The 20,028-nt window shown below is 28.6% G+C and overlaps 1 pseudogene; it reads right to left on the reverse strand.

Moving 5' to 3' along the window:
- LOC145961756 (aminopeptidase N-like) overlaps positions 1-20,028 on the reverse strand; it is a 38,478-nt pseudogene that overhangs the window by 972 nt on the left and 17,478 nt on the right.

The raw sequence follows: 20,028 nt of genomic DNA on the forward strand, positions 1-20,028 counted from the left end.
TAATATCGTATTAAAAAATTGACAAAAAGATGAAGAAAAAAATAAGTTTTTGCGACATTTTGTCTCAATACTTTTAGCATGTTTATGTACATACTTACGACTTATATACTTATGCGATTAATAATTTGTATTAGACTATACTTTCAAGATATTATTTAAATTATTTTGAGGTTTTTGATCAAAATGATATATGCTAATATATCATAATATATCGTCTAATTAATCTTTTTAAATGTTAAAAATATGGAGAAATGATGATCTTATTTAAAAAACACAGGATGACTTCATTTTTCTGTATAAAAGCAATGAAATAACTGATATTTTTTTAACCAATCTAGTCCCCATATTTTATAGAAACCAACGATTTTTTAATTGAAACATTTTTTTACCCAACTAATATTTGAAATAATTTTTTTATCAAAAAATTCATAAATTCATATATTATTTATTCATAAATTCATATATTATTTATTCATAATCTCCTTGAGCTAATTTGTAGAAAAGTAAGAAACGCGCGCGCGTATATTAATCTAACCGATGTTTATTTCATTATTTTTGCAACTATTACAGTTTTATTGTTATTATTCAATATTGGCTGCGGTCAAGGAGATGCTGAAGATGCTTTGAAGCGTTTGATTGACCAATCCAGTTAAGAAATCTTTACTCCTTTTATTCTGATTGGTCAATCAAATACTTCAAAGCATCCTCAGCGTTTCCTTGACCACAGCCAGCATTATGTATAACATATATTACATAATATGAGTAATATTAATAAAATTGTATGTTACATAATTTGTACATAATTTTTGTTGATAATTTATATGTAAGATAAAATTTGCATATAATTTTTATTGATACTTTTTACATACTTGTACATACGTTACTATCATATTTTAATTACTTTATATTATTTTAAGTACTTTAATTACTCTTATTATTTATTTTAACTTGTTTAAAATTTTCATTATTTATATATATATTACGATATGCTCGATTATTAATTTATAACTTGTACTTTTTTTTAAATATTTTTAAATACATTTTTTGTCTTATTTCTAAGATTGTCTTATCACATAAGTTTACATTTTAGTTATATTCTTTTTTCCTGATTGGTGGTATAAAATGTTTCCAAGCATTTGAGACATTTCCCGAACCGCAGCCATGTGCGCGACTGAATCACGTGTCACGTGCATTTACATAGGACATGACCAATCCCGTCCTGTATACAGGAGCCCTGATTGGTTACCGCGTTGTCTCTTGCCGCGCAACAAGCGTTGCTGCGTTCCCAGATAGCCAAGCTTGATATGACATATTCAGCAAACAAATGCATCGCATGTATTATTATATATTTGCAGTATACTTGCTGACATCGAAATAGAATGCGTTACGAATGCAGCTATATGTCTGCTTCTACATGCAATCAATTAACGAAGCAAATGGGCTGCAATATTGGTATATTACGTTGTCTACAACATGTCAGCAATATGCTAACACGTTGCAATCAATTTGTTGTTATTAGCACATGAATTCATGTGAGTTCAACGTAACAGACATAATGCTGTCTCACCTTGTCTCTAGTTTGTTAAAATTAGTTGCTTCAACAATTATTATTAGCGAATAGCAATTATCAATAAATATTATATTAAATATTATCTCGTGTATGTGTGTGTGTGTGTGTGTGTGTGTGTGTGTGTATACATTAATCATTTTGTTTATAATAATATAATTCTTTTTAAAATTTATATAAATCCATTTTTATTAAAATCACTAAAATTCCCAAGTAAAGAAATTCTCTTTCTCTTTTGCTTTCGCTTGCTCGCACGCTCTTTCCCACTCTCTCATTCACTAAAAATTATAATACGCTACTCAAAAAAAAATAGGAAACATTTTTTGTACCCTAAAAATTGGGCTGTTTTCAAACTCGTCGAAAAATCATTGTAGATAAAAAGTTAAAAAAACATTTTGAAGCTTAAAGTTTCAATTTTGACACATAGTTGGTGGTTTTTAAAAATTTTTTTATCTTCATTATATTCTGTGCTTTAGAAAAGAACACATTGTTTAGTTCCTTAAAATTATGTATTTTTAACACGCCGCAACTTAATAAACAAATGCGCATAAGAGCCAAACGCGGGTGATCGTGCGACAGTTTTACAGAAAAATAATTTTTCTATGAAACTAATATTTGTGCACAGGGCACGGATTTATCTTGGTTAAACCAAGTAAAATTTATAATCTCAATTCGAAATTCCTATAATACCCCTCTAATCCCCCAAAGAAGTTATCGGCGAGAAAAATAACAGACCGAAAGTCGCTGAATCAGGAATTCGTTTCCCGATTCAGCGACTTTCGGCCTGTTATTTTTCTTGCCGATAACTTCTTTGGGGGGTTAGAGGGGTATTATAGGAATTTCGAATTGAGATTATAAATTTTACTTGGTTTAACCAAGATAAATCCGTGCCCTGTGCACAAATATTAGTTTCATAGAAAAATTATTTTTCTGTAAAACTGTCGCACGATCACCCGCGTTTGGCTCTTATGCGCATTTGATATCTTAATATTAGTATATTTACTTTAGAGCCTTTCTATCTTCTTAATTATTTGTTAATAAACAAATTTGTCTCGAGAAATTCAACTAAAATTCCATAAACTATAACATTTTGCATACGAAACGCTTTTTTTTTTAATTTTCCTACGATTTTCTTTGACAGAGTAATACAATTTAGAAAATAAACCAGTATTCTTTTAGATATGATGAAAAAATTTTTCTCGAAAAATTCATCTCAAATTCCATAATTTACAATATTTTGCTTACAAAACGCTTTTGTTATGAAGAACTTTTGTTGGTTTCGAAGTCATGTAACTCGGTCAAAAAAAATCGTAAGAAAATTTTAGAAAAAGCGTTTTGTAGGCAAAATGTTGTGGTTTGTGAAATTTGAGTTGAATTTTTCAAGATAAAATTTTTTTATCAAATTGCAGAGTGTTAAAAAATATGTAATTTTAAGGAACAAAACAATGTCCTTTTTTAAGCACAGAACAAGGAAGATAAAAAATTAAAAAAGAACTAATGATGGCGCGTTAAAGTTGAAATTTTAAGCTTCAAAATGCTTTCTTTATTTTTTATCTACGACGATTTTTCGCCGAGTATCGATATAATATCTGAAAAATGCTAGTTTATTTTCAAAATCATACTCGGTCAAAAAAAGTCGAAAATTTTTAAAAAAGTTTTTTGCAGGGAAAATGTAATTTGTAGAACTTGAGTTGAATTTCTCGAGAAAAATTTTTTTATTAAGTTGCGGCGTGTTAAAAATACAAAACTTTAAAGAACTAAACAGTGTGTCCTTCTTCCAAACGCATAAAGGAAGCAATAAGGAAGATAAAAAAATTTTAAGAAACCACCAACTGCGCGTTAAAGTTGAAACTTCAAGCTTCAAAATGCTGTTTTAATTTTTTATCTACGATGATTTTTCGACAAGTTTCAGCGGTTTGAAAGTAGTCCAATTTTCAGGATACAAAATGTGTTTCTTATTATTTTTAATTAGCGTATTTTAAAAACAGTATCCTTTTGGAAATTAGAAATAAAAATAGGGTAATTTTATAAAAGAAATTAGATAACATTAATTTTTGCTTGTCGCTTTGAGATACTGTGACTATATTAATATATTCTATATAAAAACAAAAAATATCAACGATTAAAAACGGAATATATATTAGTATAATGGTATTCATAAAATTTACCTTTACTTTCCAATCTTTCTCTTCCATATGTGAAAACCAATTTATCTTCTTATATTCATTTAATTCAACTTGCGTTACATTAATAAATTTATCTGTTAGGAAGTCGTTTATCTAAAACAGATTATTTTGATGATATTGAACAACAATATTTAATGATAAATTGATGTCGCATCATGATTATTTATTTTACACATATACAGGGTGGCCCCGGACGTTCCGGCCAGACTTTAAGATCTTATAGGAAATTTAATTCTGAACATAAAATTTTATATAAACATGGGTTGAAAAATGCTTCCTTAAGAAGTTATTCTTAACTATTCGTTACTCTATAAGTTTCAAATAATTTATTAAGTTTCTTTTTATTTCATTTTCTTTTCACCTTCTAGTCTTCCTTTCATTCTCCTATGATAATTGATTTAAACAATACTGTTCAAAATATCATTGAGCACAGTCAAAGCGAATCTTCTGCATTAACTTGTGCGTTAAATCAATCGCGATAAAATCTGTAACACGGGTATGAGAATTTGACTATTGTATGTATTCTTTCTACCATGCAAACAGTCAGAAATTTAAGAACTCGAACGACAGCCAAGTTCTAATACAAAACAATAAAAGTCACCTCCTCACGACTCGACATCGCGTTCTCAAAATTTCCAGAAGTTTCGAGAACACCGCTCTTATAAAATAACCGAACACGCGCCTGTGGAACGTACAACAATTATTTTCATCTCATTTGAAAGATAATTTAATTTTCTACAACTTTTGTTTCGATACTTTTTGTTAAAAGACACATATTTTCCGTGATATTTGGAAAAATGTGTAAAATAATCATGATTTGAGAGATTTTTGAGCGATAACTTCTTAACGAAGCATTTTTCGACCCATGTTTATATGAAATTTTTTGTTCAGAATAAAATTTCCTATAAGATCTCAAAGTCTGGCCGGAACGTCCGGGGCCACCGTGTATAAGCACATGCAATGTTTACCTCTTCGAGTTGTTTCATAGAATACACATGATTAATAATTACAGCAAATGTTGCATACTCGCTTATTTGTCTGTAACAATAAAATAATAAATTTATTGATACACACATAAATTGTTGAATGATAGATATATATTTACGAAGAGAAAACTGTATTACTTAGGTTTTATATTCCCAAGATTGTGTAATATGAAAGTTAGAACTACAGGATTCCTTGCATGCTTTGCGATAGTTAAAAGAAACTAATTAATATAATCTTGATCGGAAAAATCTTTTAAAAACATAATCGATGTTGTACTATCATTCTTGATTAGATTTAGATAATCTTTGATAAATTGTGAATCCTCAGGGCAAGACAGATATTTTAAAAATTTAGTGTCAAATTTTTCTTTTCCCAGACGATATAATCTCCACCAAGGAGAATCTTCATTGCTAAGAGAATAGTATAATACAATACTCTTAAACCTTGACAGTATGTCCATTCTTTCCACCATGGTAAAAGCCTACGAGATTTAACAAAAAACAAATTCTGATATAAAAGTTTTGCACATATTAATCTTATATTTTCAAATAATTTAACAAATTATAATTTCATAATATAATCTAATAAATTTAAATTTTGATGAAATAATGTAATAAACATTGTACATGTATCTACAAAACAATTAAATTAAAAAATAACCGAGAATATACAGAAAAAATTATGTGTTTATTTCGGGATCAGCGAGATGTCGATTCAAATTACGTTTGGCTTTTTCTATGCATATACGACCACCAAGATTACATGCCCATTTCGCAGCCTCCATTCTTAAACTCTTTATAAGATCGTGTTCATTAGAAACTTCATTGTATTCAAGTTTATCAAGCAAATCGTATAATAAGTTTCGCATTTTCACCTAAATATATAAATGTATATATATATTTATATGTATATATATTGTTATTTGATATAAATTTTATATTTTTCGATATTACTTGTATTATATTTTGCCATACAGAAAGATATCTTGCGCAAATGTATTTTACATGATTTTATAAGATTATTAAGAACGTTCTGTCTTGGTAAATAGCTTTAAATTTCTTTTTATAAAGATATCTATTATATAGCTATACTTATTATTATATACATATCTATACACATATTTATATTTTTACACAAATTACATATTTATACACAAATTTGTATTTTTCTTAGGTGCACATTCACACATGCTTACAACATGTTCATATCACAAAACATACAGAAATGCATATATTGTAAACATATAGACATACATGTAGACATTATATGTATAATATAATTTAATAACTTTTTAACTGTTTGTGTAGTAAATACACAGATAACTAATATACATATATGTTTCCTACTAATTTTCTATCTAAAAATTAATGATATTTAAATCATCATTATGAATATCATATTGTGAATAAATGGTAACAATATTCAAATTTTCTCCATTTTCCTCTTCAACTCTTTATAATTAGTACATACTCTATTTAAATATTAATTTACAAATAGATACTTATCATTTATCCAAAATATATTTGTGAAGCGTAATCAAATTTTTTTACATGCATTTTATTGTATGTATCTTTTTGGAAGGCACTTAATAATTATTGTTATAAATGCACACAATATTAATATGTGTAATAAGTAATACGTTTGAAGCGTTTTAGTATATTCAATACATCACTGTTGACATTGTTTATAATATTTGTTATTACCTTGATATTAAAATATACTTTTTCCTGAAATAGAAAGATATTGAACAGATATTCCAAAGCTTTGAACATAGGATACCATGCCACGTAGTCTGTTTCTCGTGATAGATATTTCGTAATATTCCAGAATACAGAGGAATTAAGTTGGTTTGTTATCATTAAGTGGAAAGCGTCATCGATAATTTGGGCACGATTCAAAACATGTATTGTTATATAATTTTTAGAATTTAGATAACTTGCAATTCTTCGCCAGTTCTCGATATCGTAATTGACTCGGTAATATCCTGCCGATAACAAATGAATGTAACGACTATATAATTATATAACGACTATAATTTTTTCAAAAAAACTTATCAATACAAGTATCTGTTTTTGTACATTAACCAAGATAAAAAATGTATCAAAAATTGTAAATAAATAGAAAAACAGATTGTGAAATATTATATATATGAAATTATTTTGCACTAAAATTTAGTATATATAATAGTGGTAATTATGCACTTTACGGACGACCTCACCGATTTCAATGATCTTGACATATGTTGTCAAGCTCACTCTCTTGAGTAAGTCTCAAAAGGTTTTAAGTGTCGCTCATTATTAATTAAAAAGTTATTAACGAAAAAAGTCTAATGAATATAATATGATCTTGCGACAGCATGTACGTTTAAGAAGTTATATTTGATGGAATATATGTTTAATATATAGCGAAGATCATCATTAAATGCAGAGTAAACTTTGCTTTGTGTTGCAAAGTACATGCTTGGAGACAGTGGGTTCCGCCCCCCCCCCCCCCAAAGGTGGAAGATATGACCTAACCCAAATCTATTTCTGATTTAAAATTAAAATTTGATTTAAATCAGAATAGGTTTGGGTTAGGTTATATTTTCCGGAAGTGGAGCCCTCCCCCCAAAAGGGGAGCGGAACCCACTGTAGCCACGTATGTACTTTGCAAGATAAAACGAAGTTCACATGAGTTTGCAACTTTCACGCGAAGCAAGGTTCATCTCAAACCAAATTTTAGTTTTAAATCAGAAATAGGTTTAGGTTAGGTTATATCTTCCGAAAGTTGGGCCCCGCCGTAGGGGGGGGGGGGCGGAACATACTGTATCCACGCATGTACAATTTACCTTGACTCTTAAAACGTACATAATGTCTAAAAATTGCACATAATTCGTAAAACATTTTTTGTTAATAACTTTTTAATAAATGACGAGCGACACTTAAAACCTTTTGATACTTACTCAGGAGAGTGAACTTGACAACATATGTCAAGATCATCGAAATCGGTGAGGTCGTCCGTAAAGTGCATAATTATCATAATAGTTGTACAAGAAATTTTATATAAAAAACTAATTTTTTAATTATATAAACAATGATAAAATTGCGTTATATAATATAATATTATTTGTTATTATCTATATTCACATAAAAACGTAATCTAAAACTATAAAAAGCTTTTTTATAATCATTAATTATACTTTGTATTATATGGTGGATTATAAATGATTTAAAATCATGTAACTTGAAATTTACACGCATGCATACACACATACACACACACAAAATACTATTTAATAATGCTATTTAATACAAAATGTATGTATGACTAAAATAATAACATTGATAATAAAATTGATTTGCTATAGTTTGTAACATGGTAAATAAATTAATTAAATCATTAAATAATAAATTTATTAATTAGATAAAATAAATTCTTATTTTTATATATACATGCATATAACTTATATATCTTATTTTAAAGAATTATATTGTGCATTTAAAAAACTATTTACGCAAAACATAAAGGAAGTTTTTATTGTAGTTAAACTAATTAAAATATCCATGCCTAATAATATACAATATCAAAATAAACACAATTTTATTGAAGACTTAAATGCATTATAGACTCAAAAATTTCACAAAATTCTGGAATTACATATTTAAATTTAACACAGAAGATGTATTATTAAATTTACTATACATTTGTAAAAATAAATAATTTTGTTATTCAATATTATACAAAAAGTAGTATTTATCTTTATTACAAATGATAATGTACTCTTTGAAAGTAAATCAATGAAAATATTACTAATTTAAACAGTAAAATAAGATTTCTGATAAGAGAATTGACAACAGAATCAGAGAGTATTTCATTGACTCTCTCGCATCCCCTTCACTAGAAACGTTTATTTTTTGTTACTTTATCTTATATCTCACTGATTATGATCAAGGGTGGAAGTAAAATTCATTGTAAAACCAGTAATCTCTCGCTAGTTCGTTCGTTTACCGCTACGATGTGCTATCTCTTTCGTATTTAAGTTTTAACCATGAGAATTAAAATTTGCAAAGGGCGAAAGATAAAATTAAAAAATTACTTCTATTTAATTTCTGATACAATCTGAACGGAGGAACTTCAGATATTAAATCGGTTTTATACGTCGGACACAAATCAATCAGTCCGGCGAATAAATGAAAATGATCCATTAATTAATGATCCAATAATCTATTTAAGATAACAAGTTCAATATGCATGTAATATATAAATAAAATAATACTTTTAATATAATAAATATAAATAAAATATTTAGTAAATGTGTAGATAGATAAATTATAATTTAATATTACTGATTGAAACATTCAATATTACTAATTCTTTCATTGAAATGTTAGTGATTACAATGTTGTACTTATAACTGCTATAATCAGTGACTATTTACCGTTTTGGTAAAACTTTAGAAAAAGACACTAGGGTCGAATCGTCTTGGCCTTGACATATTTTGTCAAGGTCACTGTCCTGAGTAACATTCAAAAGATTTTAGCCGTCACGTTGTTTATTAAAAAGTTATTAACAAAAGAATTTCCATGAATTATGCAATATGCGACTATACGAATTCCTAAGCAATGTTGATTTGACTTCTAAGAAGGTCAAGGTTATTTTAACTTTCTATGCAAAGCGAGGTCCACCTCACACCACGGTTGCACGTGGGTTTGCAATTTTTTATGCGAAACGAGGTCTACCCCACACTACCCCTGAGTCAGTGCGAAACGAGGTCTATGGTTCCTCGCTTTGCACGGAAAGTTACAAACCCATGTGGAACCATACAATAATAGAACTTGTTTCGCGCTGACTCAGGAGTAATGTGGGGTAGACCTCGTTTCGCATAAAAAGTTGCAAATCCATGTGGAACCATACAATATAGACCTCGTTTCGCGCTGACTCAGAGGTGATGTGCGGTGGACCTTGCTTCGCATGGAAAGTTGCAAACCCATGTGGAACCATACAATATAGACTTCGTTTCGCGCTGACTTAGAGGTGGTGTGAGATAGACCTCGCTTCGCATGGAAAGTTGCAAACCCATGTGGAACCATACAATAATAGACCTTGTTTCGCGCTGACTCAGAGGTGGTGTGTGGTGGACCTTGCTTTACATAGAAAGTTAAAATAACTTTGACCTTCTTAGAAGCCAAATCAACATTGCTTGGGAATTCGTATAGTCACATGTTGTATATACGCTTTTGTTAATAACTTTTTAATAAACAACGAGCGACAGCTAAAATCTTTTGAATGTTACTCAGGACTTTGACAACATATGTCAAGGTCAAGACGATTCGACCCTGGAGTCTTTTTCTAAAGTTCTATCAATTTCCATTATGTTATAAACATTATAAGGTGTGATAAATTTGTTACATATTTACCAGTTTGTTGTATGTTAAATAGTATCCAGCCATTCTCTTGAAAAGGCAAACGTAATTCCGAAATCAGTAAAGAGGGTAAAAAAATATTATTGAAAGTATTAGGAAAATAATGATGCATGATCTGTGTAGTAAACATTACAGGTATGTCATAATCCGTCACATTATTTAAATTGTGCATTGATACCTGTATCTGTTCTACAGGATAACTATATTCTCGTGTTATTTTCAATACAGGATAATATTTTTGTTCTACCCAATAATTAATTATTTGCCTCATAAAAGACAAATTGTTTGTAGATATTAGTGTGGACGAAAAGTTCTTTATAACTTCACCAAAATAGTCAGCAGGCTTGCTAAATTTGTGCAAAATTTATTGTCAAAGTGTCATTTAATATCAAAAAGTATTGTAAGCAACATATAAAATTACCATAATATATTACCACAATATATATATAAACTTGCTACGTTAATTATACTTTTTATTTAATTTAATTAGTTATATAAATAATTATGTAATTAATCATATAATTTATAGTTTCCATAAATATTTGATATGCTACAGTTTAAACTATAATTTAACTAGGAATAGCCTAACTTGATTATTTTTAAAAGATAAGTGTATGTGTAAATTGAAAGTTTATTTTGAATATTTAATGACATTGAAGGTAAAAGAAATTGTGTATGGTTAATAATAAAGTATGAAAGATACGATGTAAGTTGAAATAAAAATAACTATAAAATTTGAGGCTTTTATGATATATAATCAATCATTCATCATTTTAGTTTTCTGTAATACAGTAATTATAGTAGTATAATATATTACTTACTTATCCCTTACATATGTGCGAGTAGTCTCCCAAAATATTTCTTCAGTAACCGTTTGTTGAAACATACGCAATACACTGAATCCTACATTTACATAATTTATATCAGAATATGAGGTAATCATACTTATAAATTAATAATAATTATAATTATACAGTGTGTATTAAAATTCGCGGATGCTGAATGCATGGCGTAATAGTTCGTGAGAAAAGAAACAACTTTTCCTCTTGGCAAAATTGCGTCTGAATATTACTTTTTTAATAAGAGCAACTTTAAGCTAACGAATAAGGCCCGGTTGCATCAACGTTATTTTAGCTTTAAGCGAAACTTAAATATATGTCTGTCTTTATTTATTTAGAAAGAAGGATAAAGATAGACATATATTTAAGCCCCGCTTAAAGCTAAAATAACATTGGTATAATCGGGCCTAAGTGCTTTAAATTACGCATGAATCAGAGGCGGCGCGCGCACAGCTTGCAATGACTGAAAGTAAAATAAGTAGATTAGATAACATGTGAATAATTTTGATCCACACATATTAGACTTAGAGGAACAGTTCCTTTGTGCAATAGCAATCGTCGCATCAGAAATGGTCCAACTATACAAAAAAATCTTATCCGCAGAGCGAACATGTGTGTACAAATAGAAAGTCTGCGTTTTGAACATACGCTTTAAAACATTTATTGATCTATTTTAGAACCCAAAAAATTCTTAGAACGTTGGAACAATAATTTTGGATCAAAATTATTCACATCAATCATTCAATTATTCACATTATCTAATCTACTTATTTTATTTTCAGTCATTGATTCTGTGATGTCAAATGGAAAATGTTCTTTCATTAAGTAAATTGTTTTGAAAATAGCTATTTAATAGATATTTAATAGATATTTAATAAATATTTAGTTATCATGCATAGTTCTGGTAAAACCTTTAACAAAAAAACAAAATAGCATATATGTTGAAACGCTGCGCAAGCTGTGCGCGCAATCTAAAGCGCACATTCATTTACCTTAAAGTTGATCTCATTAAAAAAATAATATTTAGACGCAATTTTACCAAAAGAAAAAGTTGTTTCTTTTGGCACGAACTATCACGTTGTGCATTCCCCATCTGCGAATTCTGGTACACCTGTATATATAATAATTTAGAAAGATATTAATACGTAAATATTAAATATATTTAAGATTATTTTATTATAATGTTTATTTCTAAATATATCTAATTTGGTAAATAAAATAAACTTTATATATGTACACTACGTGTATATATATGTAATAAATTATTATTAATTGTATATATATATATACAGGGTGACCCATTTTAACTTAGGCAGCCAAATAACTCGAAAAATAAGCAAGATAGAGAAAAATGTTTTAGACAAAAGTTGTATGGTTTCGAGGGGGCCATAAGATGGTATCATTGGTTTGACCTTGAAGAGTCATTTGAAGGTCACGTGAAGGTCACTTCAATTTTTTTAAATGGAATACCCTATATATTTTTGTACATTCTTGTAGCTTATTTCGAGAGCTTTCCAAAACACTATAATTAAGTACCTTTCCGTTAAGTACTTTTTGAGTTATGATGCTTGAAATAATTTCTTAATTTTACATAAACCGTAAAATATCTTGTAAAATATTCATTTTTCGATTATCTTACCTTAATACTTTTATGTACAAAATAATGAGAGGAATCAATTGGTGTAAAGAAAACACATAGTTGTTTTTAAGAAAAAATATGGAATTGTTAATTGCAAATTACATATTTTTTCTTCGAAACAACTATGTGTTTTCTTTACACCAATTGATTCCTCTCATTATTTTGTACATAAAACTATTAAGGTAAGGTAATCGAAAAATGAATATTTTACAAGATATTTTACGGTTTATGTAAAATTAAGAAATTATTTCAAGCCTCATAACTCAAAAAGTACTTAACGAAAATGTACTTAATTATAGTGTTTTGGAAAGCTCTCGAGATGAGCTACAAGAATGTACAAAAATATATAGGATGTTCCATTTAAAAAAATTGAAGTGACCTTCACGTGACCTTCAAATGACTCTTCAAGGTCAAACCAATGATACCATCTTATGGCCCCCTCGAAACCATACAACTTTTGTCTAAAATATTTTTCTCTATCTTGCTTATTTTTCGAGTTATTTGGCTGCCTAAGTTAAAATGGGTCACCCTGTATATATATATATATATATATATTGTATATACAGGGTGTCAGTGACACCCTGTATACAGGGCGAGCCATTTTAAGTTACCCACCCCAATAACTTTTTTATTTTTGAATGTACAATAAAATGTTTCAAATAAAAGTTGCTTGACTTCGAGGGGGACTGAAGATGGTGGCAAAAATTTGACCTTGGATAGTCATTTAAAGGTCACATAAAGGTCACCTTCAATTTCTTAAATGGAACCTACTATTTTTCATTGCATATTCTTGTAGCTTATCTCGAGAGCTTTCCCAAACACTATAATTAAGTACCTTTTCGTTAAGTACTTTTTGAGTTATGAGGCTTGAAATAATTTCTTAATTTTTAGATAAACCCGAGGGGCAAACCGCTGAGGGCATTGTGGTGTACAGATTTGAGGCATTGGTAGACTTATTGGGCATTGTTTGGCAATTACTGGCGTTTCTTGGGCATTAGTGGGCATTGCTTGGGCATTACTGAGCATTGCTTGGACATTACTGGGCATTGCTTGGGCATTACTGGGCATTACTTGGGCATTATTAGGTTTTATTGAAGTATTAATGCGTATTATGGACGTTATTAAAGTAATATTAAGTTTTTTTTTCCAAATAATAATTTTATGTCACAATTACAACACTCAATAAAACGTGTTTTTATTTTAGGTAAATTGTATAAATATCTTATGATGTTATCCGTTGAGTATTCCGATCGGTAAACGCCGGTTCAGCGCTGCTATCACTACTATTGTTCTCGTTTTGTTACGTCATCATCGAAATTTGGATATAAGGGTGTCCCATTTTAAATAATACGCTCAAATATCTCCGAAACGGTGCGTTAAATAAAAAAATGTTTCAAACAAAAGTTGTATGGCTTGAAGGGGGCCATCAAATGGTGTCATTAATTTGACCTTAAATAGTTACTTGAAGGTCACGTGAAGGTCACGTGAAGGTCACCCTCAATTTTTTAAATGGAACCGCCTATTTTTTATTGCATATTCTTGTAGCTTATCTCGAGGGCTTTCCAAAACACTATAATAAAATATATTTCCCTCAAGTACTTTTTGAGTTATAAGGCTTGAAATCATTTCTTAATTTTACATAAACCGTAAAATATCTTGTAAAATATTCATTTTTCGATTATCTTACCTTACTACTTTTATGTACAAAATAATAAGAGAAATCAATTGGTGTAAAGAAAACACATAGTTGTTTCGAAGAAAAAATATGTAATTTGCAATTAACAATTACATATTTTTTCTTAAAAATAACTGTGTTTTCTTTACACCAATTGATTCCTCTCATTATTTTGTACATAAAAATATTAAGGTAAGATAATCGAAAAATTAATATTTTACAAGATATTTTACGGTTTATGTAAAATTAAGAAATTATTTCAAGCCTTATAACTCAAAAAGTACTTGAGGGAAAAATATTTTATTATAGTGTTTTGGAAAGTCCTCGAGATAAGCTACAAGAATATGCAATAAAAAATAGGCGGTTCCATTTAAAAAATTGAGGATGACCTTTAAGTAACTATTTAAGGTCAAATTAATGACACCATCTGATGGCCCCCTTCAAGCCATACAACTTTTGTTTGAAATATTTTTTTATTTGACGCACTGTTTCGGAGATATTTGAGCGTATTATTTAAAATGGGACACCCTGTATGTTAGATGATTTAAATAAAGTGTATTTATGTAAATCTATTAAGGTAAATATTAACTTATACAGTTTTACTATGACTGTGTTCAGCAGAAAAAGCAACTTATTTGCAACTGTTGTAAGATTCTTCAATACGATTAATTCTTGTCGAAATTCTTAGCCGTTCTTGCCCTTAGTTCTTATCGATCTAAATGTAATAAATCAATCATATAAAAAATTTTATAACAGTTGCAAAGCTATTTTTTCTGCTGAACTCAGCCTATTAGTCTTGCTTGGGCATTGGTGGGCATTACTAGGCATTAGTAAAAAATTTAGCAGTAATGCCCAGGAATTGGGCATTAGTAGGCATTAGTGTACATAATTTTGATCAGCGGTTTCCCCCTCGGATAAACCATAAAAAGTCTAGTAAAACATTCATTTTTCGATTATCTTATCTTAATACTTTTATGTACAAAATAATGAGAGGAATCAATTGGTGTAAAGAAAACATATAATTGATTTCTCTCATTATTTTGTACATAAAAGTATTAAGGTAAGATAATCAAAAAAATGAATATTTTACTAGATATTTTATGATTTATTATGTAAAAATTAAGAAATTATTTCAAGCCTCATAACTCAAAAAGTACTCGATGAAAAAATATTTTATTATAGTGTTTTGAAAAGCTTTCGAGGTAAGCTACAAGAGCTTCTTTTTAGCAACAGATAGCCCTGACATCCTGTATATAGTTAAATATACCTGCTATAAATATATACAAGGTGTCCCACTCTAACATTCATACCGTAATAACTCGAAAACATAACTTTTGGAAAAAAATGTTTCAAATAAAAATTGTAGGATTTGGAAGGAGAAAGAGGATTATATTAGAGAATATATTAATTGGTTGTAGATGTCAAGATCATGTGTAGATCAATTTAGTTTTTTTAAATGAGACTACTCTAATTTGTTTACATAAAATGATTCCTCACAATATTCCATGTAAAGGTTATAAGAGTAAGAGCCAAAAATGGGGGTTTATATTTTATACTTTATATGTTAACAATTTTGTATAAATTATAAAATATCTCATAAAATACTTATTTTTCGATTATCTTACCTCAATATCTTTATACACAGAATAATGTGAGGAATTTGGAACGTACAGCTACAGCTACATATTTTTTTAAGAACAATTATGTTTTTTTTATTAATTTGAATTAATTCCTCTCACTATTGTGTGTATTCCCATACAGCACAGGTAGATCCTGAGTACATACGCAGTATATCACAAACGTAGATTGTGTATATCCCATTAATATTCGAGATACGTACTATAATATTTTGAGAATGTACGGAGGATGTTCCTATGTCTGCCTTAGAAACCTACTCAGTATATACTCAGAATATTTCTTGGTATATTATGAGTATATTTTTATAATATTTTAAGCATATTTTTACATTAATAAATTATATATGAATATAGAAGACAGTTTGACTATATGTAGAATAAGAAATAGATTTTCCGTGATGTAAAAAATAAATAAAAATGTGAAATTATTTACTTTATAAACAAAACTTCAGACAAAAATGTTATTTCTAATAGATGAATATAAAACGTTTGAAAAACACCTATTAGTGTTTATTAAATGATTCTTATTGAAATATTGATCTCGATAATCTATATACAATTATGTAAGTACACTCGGTAATAAATGAAATACCTTAATAAATGCAGTAAATGGATTACTTCTCATTTTAATTTCAAATAATCTGTTTAATATTCTGAATTCCAACAAGGAATCCAGATTATTAGACAAATTACTTTAAATTAAGTTTATTATAAATTAAGCTGACTAAAAAGAAAAAAGAAGAAACTTTGGAATTCATGTTAGTACCAGTCCTTTATGTCCATTTCACCAAAAATTAAGTACGAGTTTGGTGGTATTTAAAATATAAAATATCTTATAAGCTACTCAATTTTTGGATATATTATCCTTATATCTCTTTATGTGGAATATTATAAAGAATCGTTTTATATAGACAAATTAAGATAGTATCATTTAAAAAAACTAAGTTGACCTTCACATAACCTTGACACCTACATCCAAGATCCAATATTATGTATAAAATGAGATTATTATACAGCGTGTTTCCGGACATTTATGAAAAACTTAAAGAGGTGATAAATCTCGATAAATGGAACAATTTTTGTTAAGAACCCGTGTCCGGTGATGCCTCTTTAAGGCGCCAGGCTGCGATGAATATTTACACAGTTTACGAAAGATTAGTGTATACAACCCCTGTTAATACCCGAAATGAGCTCATTGACAGGATTATGAACGCATGCGATACAATTCGCAATAATCCTGGAATTTTTCAAAAAGTGTATCAGTCAATGCACTGTAGATGCAATGTTTGTATTGAGTTTGCAGGTTGAACATGTTGAACATCGCCATTTTGAACATTTATTGTAATAAAATAAACAAAATATAATTTAAAAAACGTATGACTTTTTAAATTTTAATCGAATCATATAGAAATCAAAGAGCATTCATCGCCTGGCGCCTTAAGGAGGCATTCCCGGACACGGGTTGCTTAACAAAAATTGTTGCATTTATCAAGATCTATTACCTCTTTAAGTTTGTCGCAAATGTCCGGAAACACCCTGTATATAAAATTAAATTTTTTGTCTATTATTTTGCCTAACTTTTTAAGCAATCATATTAAAAAATTTACGCATAATCAATTTTTAATTACATCATACCTTTAATATAAAGGAGATTTTCGAAAGAACTGTATTGAATGATGTATTATAAAGTGATGTATTATATTCAGTATCGAAATGAAGGGATTCCTGTTGAAATTGTACCACAAACAAATCTATTACTCGGGCATTTGGGAGAACCTAGAAAATAATTTTAATGTATTTACTTTAGTTAATATTAGATTTAACACATAGTAGCAATATGCACAAGGACCACTACTTTCTACGTCTATAAAAAAAATTTGTTATTTATACTCTCTCTCTCTCTCTCTCTCTCTCTCTTTTGAATATAGAATAAATAATTCAAAAATAATATTAATAATGATAATAAAAGTAGTTACACGATATAACTTTTAAATTAAGTATTTCTAGAATTATTTATAATATATCATATAACAAAATTATCTTATTACACAATTTCCATATGTATACATATACTTAACTTTATAATAACTTTATATATAATTTATGCAATCTGAATGATAATTTCTCTTTTATTTTATATAACAATTTAAAGATGTCCAACAAATGTAATATAATAGTGACTTTGACAAATAAAAGAAACACAAAAATGTAAGAATATTTTATATTATTTTATCTACGTTTGTGTTACTAACTTACTTAATAAATTAGCATTTATAAAAAAATTATCATTTCTCTTTTTAAATATAGAATCTTCGCGTAATATTCTAATTCGCAAAAAAAAATTTATACGCTATGATAAAGCTAAAATTATAAAGAGCTTTTAAATTATATATGTATCTATATCTTTATATTTAACTCAAACCTTGCTCACTTGCAAACAATATGATAAATCTACAGGGTGTAACTGAAAAAGCGCCCACGGAGCAAATAGCGTTATTCCTGATTAAAAATTGAGTCGAAAAGTCCTGAACCATTTTTTTCTATAATGCTTAATAAAGCGGTAATTGTTGAGTTAAGTTGAGCTATTTGCTCCGTGGGCGCTTTTTCAGTTACACCCTGTATATTTATCATATTGTTTGCAAGTTAGCAAGTTTTGCGCTAAAGAATGCTTAAGCTAACCTTATCGATGACATATAATCCAAGAAATGCGACAACAGCCTCATTTAACCAAGAGAATGATGACCAAAGTGGATTTTCATAATAAAGACATTCCTGTACTACTTTATGGGCTATGAAGTTAGCAACTTTGATTTTACTCCCAACAGAATCGACATTCTCAATGTAGGTAACATCTGCTTCTCTGAAAATTTAGAAAAATGTTTTATAGAGAGCTTATTACTGTTGAAAATATTTTGTGCTTGCAAATTTAATATAATTAAATAATTCTATAAATTAAGGGGATGCTGGAATCATCGGCGAACTCATGCGCGATTTTGAGCGCCGCCTTGAAAGAATTAAAAAAAATGTTACCGACGCAGTCGGCATGAGAGTGAGCGAGATAGCAATAGGAGCGAGCGAGACAGCAATAGGAGCGAGGGAGACAGTAATAGGAGCGAGCGAGATAGTAATAGGAGCGAGCGAGACAGTAATAGGAGCGAGCGAGAAGGGAATAGCAGCGTGCAAGGAAAGGTTCGATCCTCGAGTTTTCTCTTCCAACTGCTATGCTCCTCTCGCTCGCTCCTATTACTGTCTCGCTCGCTTCTATTATTCTCTTTCGCTCGCTCGCTGAAATACATTTGTTGTGTGGTAATAATAATACACACCGCGTGATCTTTGTACATGTGTCGTTTCAAATGGTTATAAAAAAACGACTTTTTTTCTCGACCAAAATTTCGCCGCAAGGCTGAATATAATGTAGAGAACGAATAGGCATATATAAAATGTGTGTAAATTAAATTTGAAAAATATTTGTATATAATAAACATCTAATGTTATACACTTGACTTATATTTATCTGTATATAATAAATACAAATTAATTGTAATATTTAAATACATACATATTGAATATATAATTATTTTTATTTTGTATTTTATATTATAATGAATAAAATAATACTTATAATATACATATATAAATACATATATTGAATATTGTTGGAACATGTATTCATTGTTTGTGTAATTATGATGTAAAGTGTAAAATAAACATAACTATATTCAATTTGTGTAACCGTATTATATTAATTTAATAATTAATTTTGTATTTATCATATACGACTAAAATTAAGAAAAGCATATTCTTCTTTAGTTAAATTTTTTCTTCAATTATAAATGTATAGTAATATATATATATTATATATATATATATATATATATATATTTGTAAAATAAATATTTTATCATATTTGATATCTCTTAGACACTTTGCATACGTCTACTTCATCTTGTACATGGCTTCATTATATCATGGTTTTGCATATGCAAAATATGCAATAAATAGGAACTAAATATGTTACAATGTTTCTGAGAAATATGTGTATATAACACTATATATCTAATATCTTATACTTTTCTTATTTTTATCTGTGTCTAAT

Source organism: Camponotus vicinus, unplaced genomic scaffold (assembly GCF_025532165.1).
Source record: "Camponotus vicinus isolate PSW18456_S1 unplaced genomic scaffold, iyCamVici1.0 SCAF_11, whole genome shotgun sequence".
Taxonomy (NCBI): Eukaryota; Metazoa; Arthropoda; class Insecta; order Hymenoptera; family Formicidae; genus Camponotus; species Camponotus vicinus.